At 40.6% G+C, this 11,720-nt stretch overlaps 1 non-coding gene across 1 annotated transcript; it reads right to left on the bottom strand.

Moving 5' to 3' along the window:
* Nucleotides 1-472: 472 nt before the first annotated feature.
* On the bottom strand, nt 473-580 carry LOC148555744 (small nucleolar RNA R71). Its single transcript, XR_015886471.1, has one exon. It is a non-coding gene; the product is annotated as a small nucleolar RNA R71 (small nucleolar RNA).
* Nucleotides 581-11,720: the final 11,140 nt, after the last annotated feature.

Genomic DNA, 11,720 nt, shown 5'->3' with positions numbered 1-11,720 from the left:
GAAGAGGAAACTAAGAGAAGCTAAAATACAACAATCCAGAGATAACCTTACAGAAATTTTCGAACAGGAAGAGAAGATGGCAGCCAAAAATAATAATAATGCAAGGAGGATGCTTGGTGACTTTACTGCACCTAATTCTAATTTACATGGAAGAAGCATCTCCATCCCTACCATTGGAGCAAACAATTTTGAGCTTAAACCTCAATTAGTCTCTCTAATGCAACAAAACTGCAAGTTTCATGGACTTCCATCTAAAGATCCTTTTCAGTTCTTAACTGAATTCTTGCAGATATGTGATACTGTTAAGACTAATGGAGTAGATCCTGAAGTCTACAGGCTCATGCTTTTCCCTTTTGCTGTGAGAGACAGAGCTAGAATATGGTTGGATTTTCAACCTAAAGATAGCCTGAACTCTTGGGATAAGCTGGTCAAGGCTTTCTTAGCCAAGTTCTTTCCTCCTCAAAAGCTGAGTAAGCTTAGAGTGGATGTTCAAACCTTCAGACAGAAAGAAGGTGAATCCCTCTATGAAGCTTGGGAGAGATACAAGGAACTAACCAAAAAGTGTCCTTCTGACATGCTTTCAGAATGGACCATCCTGGATATATTCTATGATGGTCTATCTGAATTGGCTAAGATGTCATTGGATACTTCTGCAGGTGGATCCATTCACCTAAAGAAACGCCTGCAGAAGCTCAAGAACTCATTGACATGGTTGCTAATAACCAGTTCATGTACACTTCTGAGAGGAATCCTGTGAGTAATGGGACGCCTCAGAAGAAGGGAGTTCTTGAAATTGATACTCTGAATGCCATATTGGCTCAGAACAAAATATTGACTCAGCAAGTCAATATGATTTCTCAGAGTCTGAATGGAATGCAAGATGCATCCAACAGTACTCAAGAGGCATCTTCTGAAGAAGAAGCTTATGATCCTGAGAACCCTGCAATAGCAGAGGTAAATTATATGGGTGAACCTTATGGAAACACCTATAACCCCTCATGGAGAAATCACCCAAATTTCTCATGGAAGGATCAAAAGCCTCAACAAGGCTTTAATAATGGTGGAAGAAACAGGTTTAGCAATAGCAAGCCTTTTCCATCATCCACTCAGCAACAGACAGAGAATTCTGAGCAGAATCCATCTAGCTCAGCAAATTTAGTCTCTGATCTATCTAAAGCCACTATAAGTTTCATGAATGAAACAAGGTCCTTCATTAGAAATTTGGAAGCACAAGTGGGCCAGCTGAGTAAAAGAATCACTGAAACCCCCTAGTACTCTCCCAAGCAATACAGAAGAGAATCCAAAAGGAGAGTGCAAGGCCATTGAATTAATTACCATGGCCGAACCTGTAAGGGAGGTTGAGGACGTGAATCCCAGTGAGGAAGACCTCCTGGGACGTCCAGTGATCAATAAGGAGTTTCCCTCTGAGGAACCAAAAGAATCTGAGACTCATCTAGAGACCATAGAGATTCCATTGAACCTCCTTATGCCATTCATGAGCTTTGAAGAGTATTCTTCTTCTGAAGAGAATGAAGATATTATTGAAGATCAAGTTGCCAAGTTCTTTGGTGCAATCATGAAGCTGAATGCCAATTTATTTGGTAATGAGACTTGGGGAGATGAACCTCCCCTGTTCACCAATGAACTAAATGCATTGGATCAACTGAGATTGCCTCAGAAGAAACAGGATCCTGGAAAGTTCCTAATACCTTGTACTATAGGCACCATGACCTTTGAGAAGGCTCTATGTGACCTGGGGTCAGGAATAAACCTCATGCCACTCTCTGTAATGGAGAAACTTGGAATCTTTGAGGTACAAGCTGCTAGAATCTAATTGGAGATGGCAGACAATTCCAGAAAACAGGCTTATGGACAAGTAGAGGACATGTTAGTAAAGGTTGAAGGCCTTTACATCCCTGCTGATTTCATAATCCTAGATACTGGGAAGGATGAGGATGAATCCATCATCCTTGGAAGACCCTTCCCCGCCACAGCAAGAGCTGTGATTGATGTTGACAGAGGTGAACTAGTCCTTTAATTGAATGAGGACCCCCTTGTGTTTAAAACTCAAGGACATCCTTCTATAAACATGGAAAAAAGGCACAATAATCTTCTCTCAAAATAGAGTCAACCAGAGCCCCCACAGTCAAACTCTAGGTTTGGTGTTGGGAGGCCACAACCAAACTCTAAGTTTGGTGTTGAACTCCCATATCCAAACTTTAAGTTTGGTGTCGGGGATACATTTTTCTCCACAAAATATTTAGGAGTAACTAAGGGTGGAACATCAAGAGCTCCATCATCCTTCATGAAATTAGAGAAGATCAAAGAGCAATGAGGGAGGAGCAACAAAGACAAGGAAGAGACATAGAAGAGCTCAAGGACATCATTGGTTCCTCAAGGAGAAAACGCCACCATCACTAAGGTGGACTCATTCCTTGTTCTTAAATTTTCTGTTTTTCATTCTCTTAAGTTAAATGTTTATCTATGTTTGTGTCTTTATTACATGATCATTAGTGTCTAAGTGTCTATGCCTTAAAGTAGTGAATATGAATCCATCACCTCTCTTAAATGAAAAATGTTTTTAATTCAAAAGAACAAGAAGTACATGAGTTTCGAATTTATCCTTGAACTTAGTTTAATTATTTTGATGTGGAGACAATACTTTTTGTTTTCTGAATGAATGCTTGAACAGTGCATATGTCTTTTGAAGTTGGTGTTTTAGAATGTTAAATATGTTGGCTCTTGAAAGAATGATGAACAGGAGACATGTTATTTGATAATCTGAAAAATCATAAAAATGATTCTTGAAGCAAGAAAAAGCAGTGAATACAAAAGCTTGCAGAAAAAAAGAAAAAAAAATTGGCGAAAAAAAATTAAAGAAAAAGAAAAAGCAAGCAGAAAAAGCCAAAAGCTCTTAAAACCAAAAGGCAAGAGCAAAAAGCCAATAGCCCTTAAAACCAAAAGACAAGGGTAATAAAAAGGATCCCAAGGCTTTGAGCATCAGTGGATAGGAGGGCTTAAAGGAATAAAATCCTGGCCTAAGCGGCTAAACCAAGCTGTCCCTAATCATGTGCTTGTGGCGTGAAGGTGTCAAGTGAAAACTTGAGACTGAGCGGTTAAAGTCAAGGTCCAAAGCAAAAACAGAGTGTGCTTAAGAACCCTGGATACCTCTAATTGGGGACTTTAGCAAAGCTGAGTCACAATCTGAAAAGGTTCACCCAATTATGTGTTTGTGGCATTTATGTATCCGGTGGTAATACTGGAAAACAAAGTGCTTAGGGCCACGGCCAAGACTCATAAAGAAGCTGTGTTCAAGAATCAACATACTGAACTAGGAGAATCAATAACACTATCTGAACTCTGAGTTCCTATAGATGCCAATCATTCTGAACCTCAATGGATAAAGTGAGATGCCAAAACTATTCAAGAGGCAAAAAGCTACAAGTCCCGCTCATCTGATTGGAGCTATCTTTCATTGATAGTTTGAAATTTATAGTATATTCTCTTCTTTTTATCCTATTTGATTTTCAGTTGCTTGGGGACAAGCAACAATTTAAGTTTGGTGTTGTGATGAGCGGATAATTTATACGCTTTTTGGCATTGTTTTTAGTATATTTTTAGTAGGATCTAGTTACTTTTAGGGATGTTTTTATTAGTTTTTATGTTAAATTCAAATTTCTGGACTTTACTATGAGTTTGTGTGTTTTCTGTGATTTCAGGTATTTTCTGGCTGAAATTGAGGGACTTGAGCAAAAATCAGATTCAGAGGTTGAAGAAGGACTCCTGATGCTGTTGGATTCTGACCTTCCTGCACTCAAAGTGGATTTTCTGGAGCTACCGAACTCAAAATGGCGCGCTTCCAATTGTATTGAAAAGTAGACATCCAGGGCTTTCCAGCAATATATAATAGTCCATTCTTTGGCCGCGTTTAGACAACCCAAAAGGGCGTTGAACGCCAGTTCTACGCTGCAGTCTGGAGTTAAACGCCAGAAACACGTCACGAACCAGAGTTGAACGCCAAAAACACGTTACAACTTGGCGTTCAACTCCAAATGAAGCCTCTGCACGTGGAAAGCTAAAGCTCAGCCCAAGCACACACCAAGTGGGCCCCGGAAGTGGATTTATGCATCAATTACTTACTTCTGTAAACCCTAGTAGCTAGTTTAGTATAAATAGGATTTTTTACTATTGTATTAGACATCCTGGATTATATTTTTGATCCTGTGATCACGTTTTGGGGGCTGGCCATTCGGCCATGCCTGAACCTTTATCACTTATGTATTTTCAACGGTAGAGTTTCTACACTCCATAGATTAAGGTGTGGAGCTCTGCTGTTTCTCATGAATTAATGCAAAGTACTACTGTTTTTCTATTCAATTCAACTTATTCCGCTTCTAAGATATTCATTCGCACTTCAATATGAATGTGATGAACATGACAATCATCATCATTCCCCCACGAACGCGTGACTGACAACTACTTCCGTTCCACCTTAGATTGGATGAGTATCTCTTGGATCTCTTAATCAGAATCTTCGTGGTATAAGCTAGATTGATGGCGGCATTCATGAGAGTCCGGAAAGTCTAAACCTTGTCTGTGGTATTCCGAGTAGGACTCAGGGATTGAATGACTGTGACGAGCTTCAAACTCGCGAGTGCTGGGTGGGCATAGTGACAGACACAAAAGGATAGTAAATCCTATTCCAGTATGATCGAGAACCTCTAGATGATTAGCCATGCAGTGACAGCGCATTGGACCATTTTCACAGAAAGGATGGGATGCAGCCATTGACAACGGTGATGCCTCCAGATGATTAGCCATGCAGTGACAGCGCATCGGACCATTTTCACAGAGAGGATGAAAAGTAGCCATTGACAACGGTGATGCCCTTACATAAAGTCAGCCATGGAAAGGAGTAGGATTGATTGGATGAAGACAGCAGGAAAGCAGAGGTTCAGAGGAACGAACGCACCTCTATATGCTTATCTGAAATTCCCACCAATGAATTACATAAGTATTTCTATCTTTATTTTCTGTTTATTTATTATTAATATTCAAAAACTCCATAACTATTTGATATCCGCCTGACTGAGATTTACAAGGTGACCATGGCTTGCTTCAAGCCGACAATCTCCGTAGGATCGACCCTTACTCACGTAAGGTTTTATTACTTGGACAACCCAGTGCACTTGCTGGTTAGTTGTGTGAAGTTGTGAAGTTATGTTTGGACCATGGTACTGTGCACACGTTTTTTTGGAGCCATTACCAGGGAGAGAACGAACAACAAATTTTACAACCTCAGAGTAACAATTTCGCATACCAGACATCCAGGGCTTTCCAGAAATATATAATAGTCCATACTTTGCCCAAGTTTTGATGACGCAAACTGGCGTTCAAACGCCAACTTCCTGCCCTATTCTGAAGTTAAATGCCAGAAACAGGTTACAAACCAGAGTTAAATGCCAGAAACAGGCTGCAACCTGGCGTTTAACTCCAAGAGAAGTCTCTACACGTGTAAAGCTCAATGCTCAGCCCAAGCTCACACCAAGTGGGCCCGGAAGTAGATTTCCGCATCATTTACTCATTTCTGTAAACCCTAGTTACTAGTTTGGTATAAAAACTACTTTTAGAGATCTATTTTGTACCTCATGACATTTTTACACTTCACATTGTATTTCTGACGGCATGAGTCTCTAAACCCCATGGTTGGGGGTGAGGAGCTCTGCTGTGTTTCGATGAATTAATGCAATTACTACTACTTTTCATTCAATCACGCTTGTTTCTATTCTAAGATATTCACTCGCACTTCACCCTGATGAATGTGATGATCCGTGACACTCATCATCATTCTCACCTATGAACGCGTGACTGACAACCACCTTCGTTCTATCTGCATTAGCTTGAGTGTGTATCTCTTAGCCTCCTAGTTCACGATCAGAGTCTTCGTGGTATAGGCTAGAATTATTGGCGGCCATTCCTGAGCTCCGAAAAGTCTAAACCTTGTTTGTGGTATTCCAAGTAGGATCTGGGAGGGGATGACTGTGACAAGCTTCAAACTTGTGAGTGTTGGGCATAGTGACAGACGCAAAAGAATCAATGGATTCTATTCCAACATGAGTGAGAACCGACAGATGATTAGCCGTGCGGTGACAGCGTATTTGGACCATTTTCACTAAGAGGATGGATGGTAGCTATTGACAACAGTGATCCACCAACATACAGCTTGCCATGGAAGGAGCCTTGCGTGCGTGAAGAAGAAGACAGTAGAAAAGCAGAGATTCAGAAGACAGAGCATCTCCAAAACCTCAATCTGTTCTCTATTACTGCATAACAAGTATTATTTATTTTATGTTAATCACTTTTCATAAACCCAACCATTTTTATTATTAATTTCCTGACTAAGAATTACAAAATAACCATAGCTTGCTTCAAGCCGACAATCTCCGTGGGATCGACCCTTACTCACGTAAGGTATTACTTGGACGACCCAGTGCACTTGCTGGTTAGTTGTGCGGAATTGCAAAAGTGTTATTGTGATTTCGTGCACCAAGTTTTTGGCGCCGTTGCCGGGGATTGTTTGAGTTTGGACAACTGACGGTTTATTTTGTTGCTTAGATTAGGAAAAATTTATCTTTTTGGTTTAGAGTCTTCCATTATTATTTTTGGTTGAAATTTTTTAAAATCCTTATTTTCTCTTTTTAAATTTTTCAAAAGTTGTTCTTAGTGTTCATTGTGATATTCAAAGCTTTCCTATTTGTTTTGATCTAAAAATTTAAGATTGGTGTCATTTTTACTGTTTTTCTCTTTCTTCATTAAATTCAAAAATATATTTTCTCGTTATTCTAATTAATTTTCGAATTTTTCCTTAAAAATTCAGATTTTTATTTTTATACTTTTTATTCTATCTTATCCTAGTTTTGAAATTTCAAAATTCAAAATCTTTTTCAAAAATTATATCCAAAGTTTTTCAAATCTTCTTAATTAAGTAATTATTTTCGTTTTCAAATTTATTTTTTCTTTTTCTGTTGCTTTTCGAAATCTATATTTTAATTTCTAATTACTTTATTTTATTTTATTTTATATTTTTTATTCATTCGGTTTTTTTAATAAAATAAAAATAAAAATATATTTTATTTGTAATTCATATCAATTCCCTTTTCTCCACTATGGATTTAAGTGGAAATGAACAGTCCAGAAGGACTCTGGGGTCATATGCTAGCCCCATTATTACTGCATACGGGAGTAGTATCTGCATACCTCCCATCAGAGCAAGCAGTTTTGAGCTAAATCCTCAGCTCATTGTCATGGTGCAGCAAAATTGCCAGTATTCTAGTCTTCCACAGGAAGAACCTACTGAGTTTCTGGCGCAGTTCTTGCAAATTGCTGACACAGTGCGTGGCAAGGAGGTAGATCAGGATGTACACAGGCTGTTACTGTTTCCATTTGCTGTAAAAGATCAAGCTAAGAGGTGGTTAAATAACCAACCCACAGCAAGCATAAGAACATGGAAATAGTTATCAGACAAATTCTTGAATCAATATTTCCCTCCAAAAAGGATGACACAGCTAAGGCTGGATGGTGCACGAAATTGTGATCTCCAGGCTCGAACAAATCCTGGTAATGGCTCCAAAGCTTGGTGCTCTGATCTTAATTCATAATTGTCACAACTTCGATACAACTAACCAGCAAGTGCACTGGGTCGTCCAAGTAATACCTTACGTGAGTAAGGGTCGAATCCCACGGAGATTGTTGGTATGAAGCAAGCTATGGTCACCTTGTAAATCTCAGTCAGGCAGATATAAAGTAATCATGGAGTTTTCGAATAATAGATAATATAATAGGGATAGAGATACTTATGTAATTCATTGGTGAGAATTTCAGATAAGCGAATGGAGATGCTTTTCGTTCCTCTGAACTTCTGCTTTCCTGCTATCTTCATCCAGTCAGTCTTACTCCTTTCCATGGCTGGCTTTATGTGATACATCACCACTGTCAATGGCTACTTTCGGTCATCTCTCGGGAAAATGATCCAATGCCCTGTCACGGCACGGCTAATCGTCTGGAGGCATCACCCTTGTCAATGGCTTCATCTTATCCTCTCAGTGAATAATATGCTCACGCACCCTGTCACGGCACGGCTATTCATCTGTCGGTTCTCGATCATGCTGGAATAGGATTTACTATCCTTTTGCGTCTGTCACTAACGCCCTGCAATCGCGAGTTAGGAGCTCGTCACAGTCATTCAATCATTGAATCCTACTCGGAATACCACAGACAAGGTTTAGACTTTCCGGATTCTCTTGAATGCCGCCATCATTCTAGCTTACGCCACGAAGATTCTGGTTAGGAGATCTAAGAGATACTCATTCTAGCTTAATTCATGTAGAACAGAAGTGTTTGTCAGGCACGCGTTCATAAGGGAGAAGGATGATGAGCGTCACACATAATCATCACCTTCATCACGTTCTTGGGTGCGAATGGATATCTTAGAAGCGAAATAAGAAGAATTGAATAGAAAACAGAAGTACTTTGCATTAATCTTTGAGGAACAGCAGAGCTCCACACCTTAATCTATGGAGTGTAGAAACTCTACCGTATGAAAATACATAAGTGAAGGTCCAGGCATGGCCGAGATGGCCAGCCCCCTTAGTCTAAGAACTATGCGTTCAAAGATGCCTAATACAATAGTAAGAGGTCCTATTTATAATAAACTAGCTACTAGGGTTTACATGAGTAAGTATTTGATGTATAAATCCACTTCCGGGGCCCACTTGGTGTGTGTTTGGGCTGAGCTTAAGTGTTGCACGTGCAGAGGCCATTTGTGGAGTTGAACACCAGTTTCTGTGCCAGTTTGGGCGTTCAACTCTGGTTCTGGATCCTTTTCTGGCGCTGGACGCCAGATTTGGGCAGAAGGCTGGCGTTGAACGCCAGTTTACGTCGTCAATTTTTGGCCAAAGTATGGACTATTATATATTGCTGGAAAGCCCTGGATGTCTACTTTCCAACGCAATTGGAAGCGCGCCATTTCGAGTTCGGTAGCTCCAGAAAATCCACTTTGCGTGTAGGGAGGTCAGAATCCAACAGCATCAGCAGTCCTTTTTCAACCTCTGAATCTGATTTCTGCTCAAGTCCCTCAATTTCAGCCAGAAAATACCTGAAATCACAGAAAAACACACAAACTCATAGTAAAGTCCAGAAATGTGAATTTAACATAAAAACTAAGGAAAACATCCCTAAAAGTAACTAGATCCTACTAAAAATATACTAAAAACAATGCCAAAAAGCGTATAAATTATCCGCTCATCACTGGACATCCAAGGCTTTTAAACAAGAGGATGATGAATCCCTCTATAATGCCTGGGAGAGGTACAGAGGTGTTCTGAGGGTTACCTGAAACTGTAGGTCGATCTCGGATGAGATCTTCTGTACTGGTCGGAGATGACGTGTCCGGCTGGCTCGTAGCGGCCGGAGCTGTTGTGTCCGACTTGTTGGACTGGCTGCACTTCTGATCCTTGGTCACCGGAGGGTGGGGGTACCTGCAAGAGACTCCGATGCTTACGTTAGCACGGGTATTAAGCAGGTTTATTGTAGAATCAGAGTATGAGTTATACCTGGGTGCTCTAGTGTATTTATAGTAGTGTGGGCTGACCTTTCTAATAAGATAAGTTAGTTATCTTATCTTATCTTATCTTATTTTAGGTGAAGTCAGCTTATCTTCAAGGGAACCGCCTTTATCTCTATAGGCTTGGATTGCCTTTGGATTTGGGTCGTGTCCTTCTACTTGGGCCCTTTACTGGGCTTTCCTGTTGATTTGGCCGATCTCTTTAAGAAGAGATCAGGTAGTCGGACCTGATGAGGTCGGTCGCCATGTCACTAAACATCCCGAGTCGGACAGCTCGACCCAGGGTATGAACAATGCCCCTGCTTGAGCTCGGTCTTCTGCTTTGAGGTCGAGTTTTTTGACTTCGAACTTTTTATAGCGAAGCCAAACTCGAGCACTTTTGTCGATTCCTTTCTTTATAGAGCTTTTTGAATGTAGAACGTTTTTCCTCTAAAAACGCGCGCTTTTGTATTAGTGCTTCGTTCTAGGGAACGTGCGAGGGTTTAATACCTTCATTAATTGGTATTAATTGCCCCGTTTCTCTTGGCTTTCAATGATGGTTTTTGTTTGATTCTGAAAAAGGTTGTGTCTTTGATGATTTTCTGCTTGGCATTTTTGATGTCGACGATGCTTTTTGTTGATAGACTGTAGAAAGATAGTGGCTTAGATGACTTTTGTGTTTTTACTTCCCTTTTTCAAAATGTTTGTCTACTTGAAATCTTCTTTTCTTGTTTGGGAAATGCCGGGACGTAAGCTGTGGATTTTTCCTGAAATCTTGCTTTGCCACTGCCTCCAAAGGATGCCCCAGAACTTTGGTTTGAGTCTTGGGGTTTTTCTTTTCTGTCTGTATCATATTAGTCGAGTTGCTTTGCCCTTCCTCCGAGATGTTTTTTAGTGATCCAATCTTCTTTTCTTTTTGTAGGATTAGTTGGCCTCATGTCTTCTCGCAATAACGTTGAAGAGATGTCTTCCAAAGTTCCTGAGGGGATGTCCGATTGGCTGGACTCCCTTGTCCTAATGTGTGTCTCTGTCGTGGACGCTGAATTTTGTGTAGAGCTGAGGAAACGTCATAGGATTTGTGATAACAGTGCTCGAGAGAGGGATTATGAGCTTGTAGCTCCTGACTATGATGAGAGGGCTTGTTTTCCTACTTCGGTCGAGGGGGAGCGTCCCTTCTTCTATGCCTATGAATATGTCTTCAGCCAATTGGACGTTATTTTTCCTTTTACTGCTTTCGAGACCGACTTGTTGTGGTCATGTAACATTGCTCCATCCCAGCTTCATCCGAATTCCTGGGGTTTTATCAAGATATTTCAACTGCTTTTCCAAGAGTTAGGCATAACACATTCTCAAAATCTTTTCCTCTATCTTTTTGTCTCGGCCAAGCCCGGAGGTTCTTCCAAAAAGAAAGCTTCCTGGGTTTCTTTCAGATCGGCCCAGGGGCATAAAGTTTTTGCCATGTATGATAAGTCTTTTAAAGATTTTAAGAATTATTTCTTCTGAGTCCGTGCTGTTGAGGGGGTCCGCCCCTTTTTTCTTGATGAGAATGACGAGCCTGCTTTTCCTCTAGAGTGGCAAAAGAATGTGAGAGTGCCTCGTTCTACATGGGAGATGCTTAATGAGGTTGAACGGGCTTTTGTAGTTGTTCTTGAAGATTTGTGGGGGGAACCACCCCATCTGGATACAAAAAGATTTTTGAGTGATCCATCTTTGGTTCGAACTGCTTTGGGTACTGTTTGACTTGTTTCTTATACTTGTTTCTTAGTTTTTCTTCTCCTAGGTTGTAACTCATCCTTATGGTTGATTCTGTATTTTCAGAGATGTCGAAAAATAATGATTCCATGAAGGCCTACAAGAAGGCGAAGAAGGCTGCTGCTACTCAAAACATCTCAGCCAAGGCGATCGGAGAGGGATCTTCTCAAGTTCCAGTGAAGCCGCCCGTGCCGAGTTCTCCTGGGCCGAGGAAGGTGATCCCCACTCCTCGAGTTCGTCTGACTAATCCTCCACAGACTTCTGCCACTACTTCTGGTGCTCCTCCCAACAAGAAACAAAAAACAATGGAGCCTTTCAACCTTGACGCTCCTTATTTTAATGCAATCGAGTTCGTAGATCAGCAAAT

The sequence above is a fragment of the Arachis ipaensis genome, chromosome B6, assembly GCF_059453495.1.
Source record: "Arachis ipaensis isolate K30076 ecotype BB chromosome B6, ASM5945349v1, whole genome shotgun sequence".
Classification (NCBI taxonomy): Eukaryota; Viridiplantae; Streptophyta; class Magnoliopsida; order Fabales; family Fabaceae; genus Arachis; species Arachis ipaensis.
The sequence above is the reverse complement of the archived record's forward strand: the minus strand, read 5'-3'. Positions and strand labels throughout refer to the sequence as shown.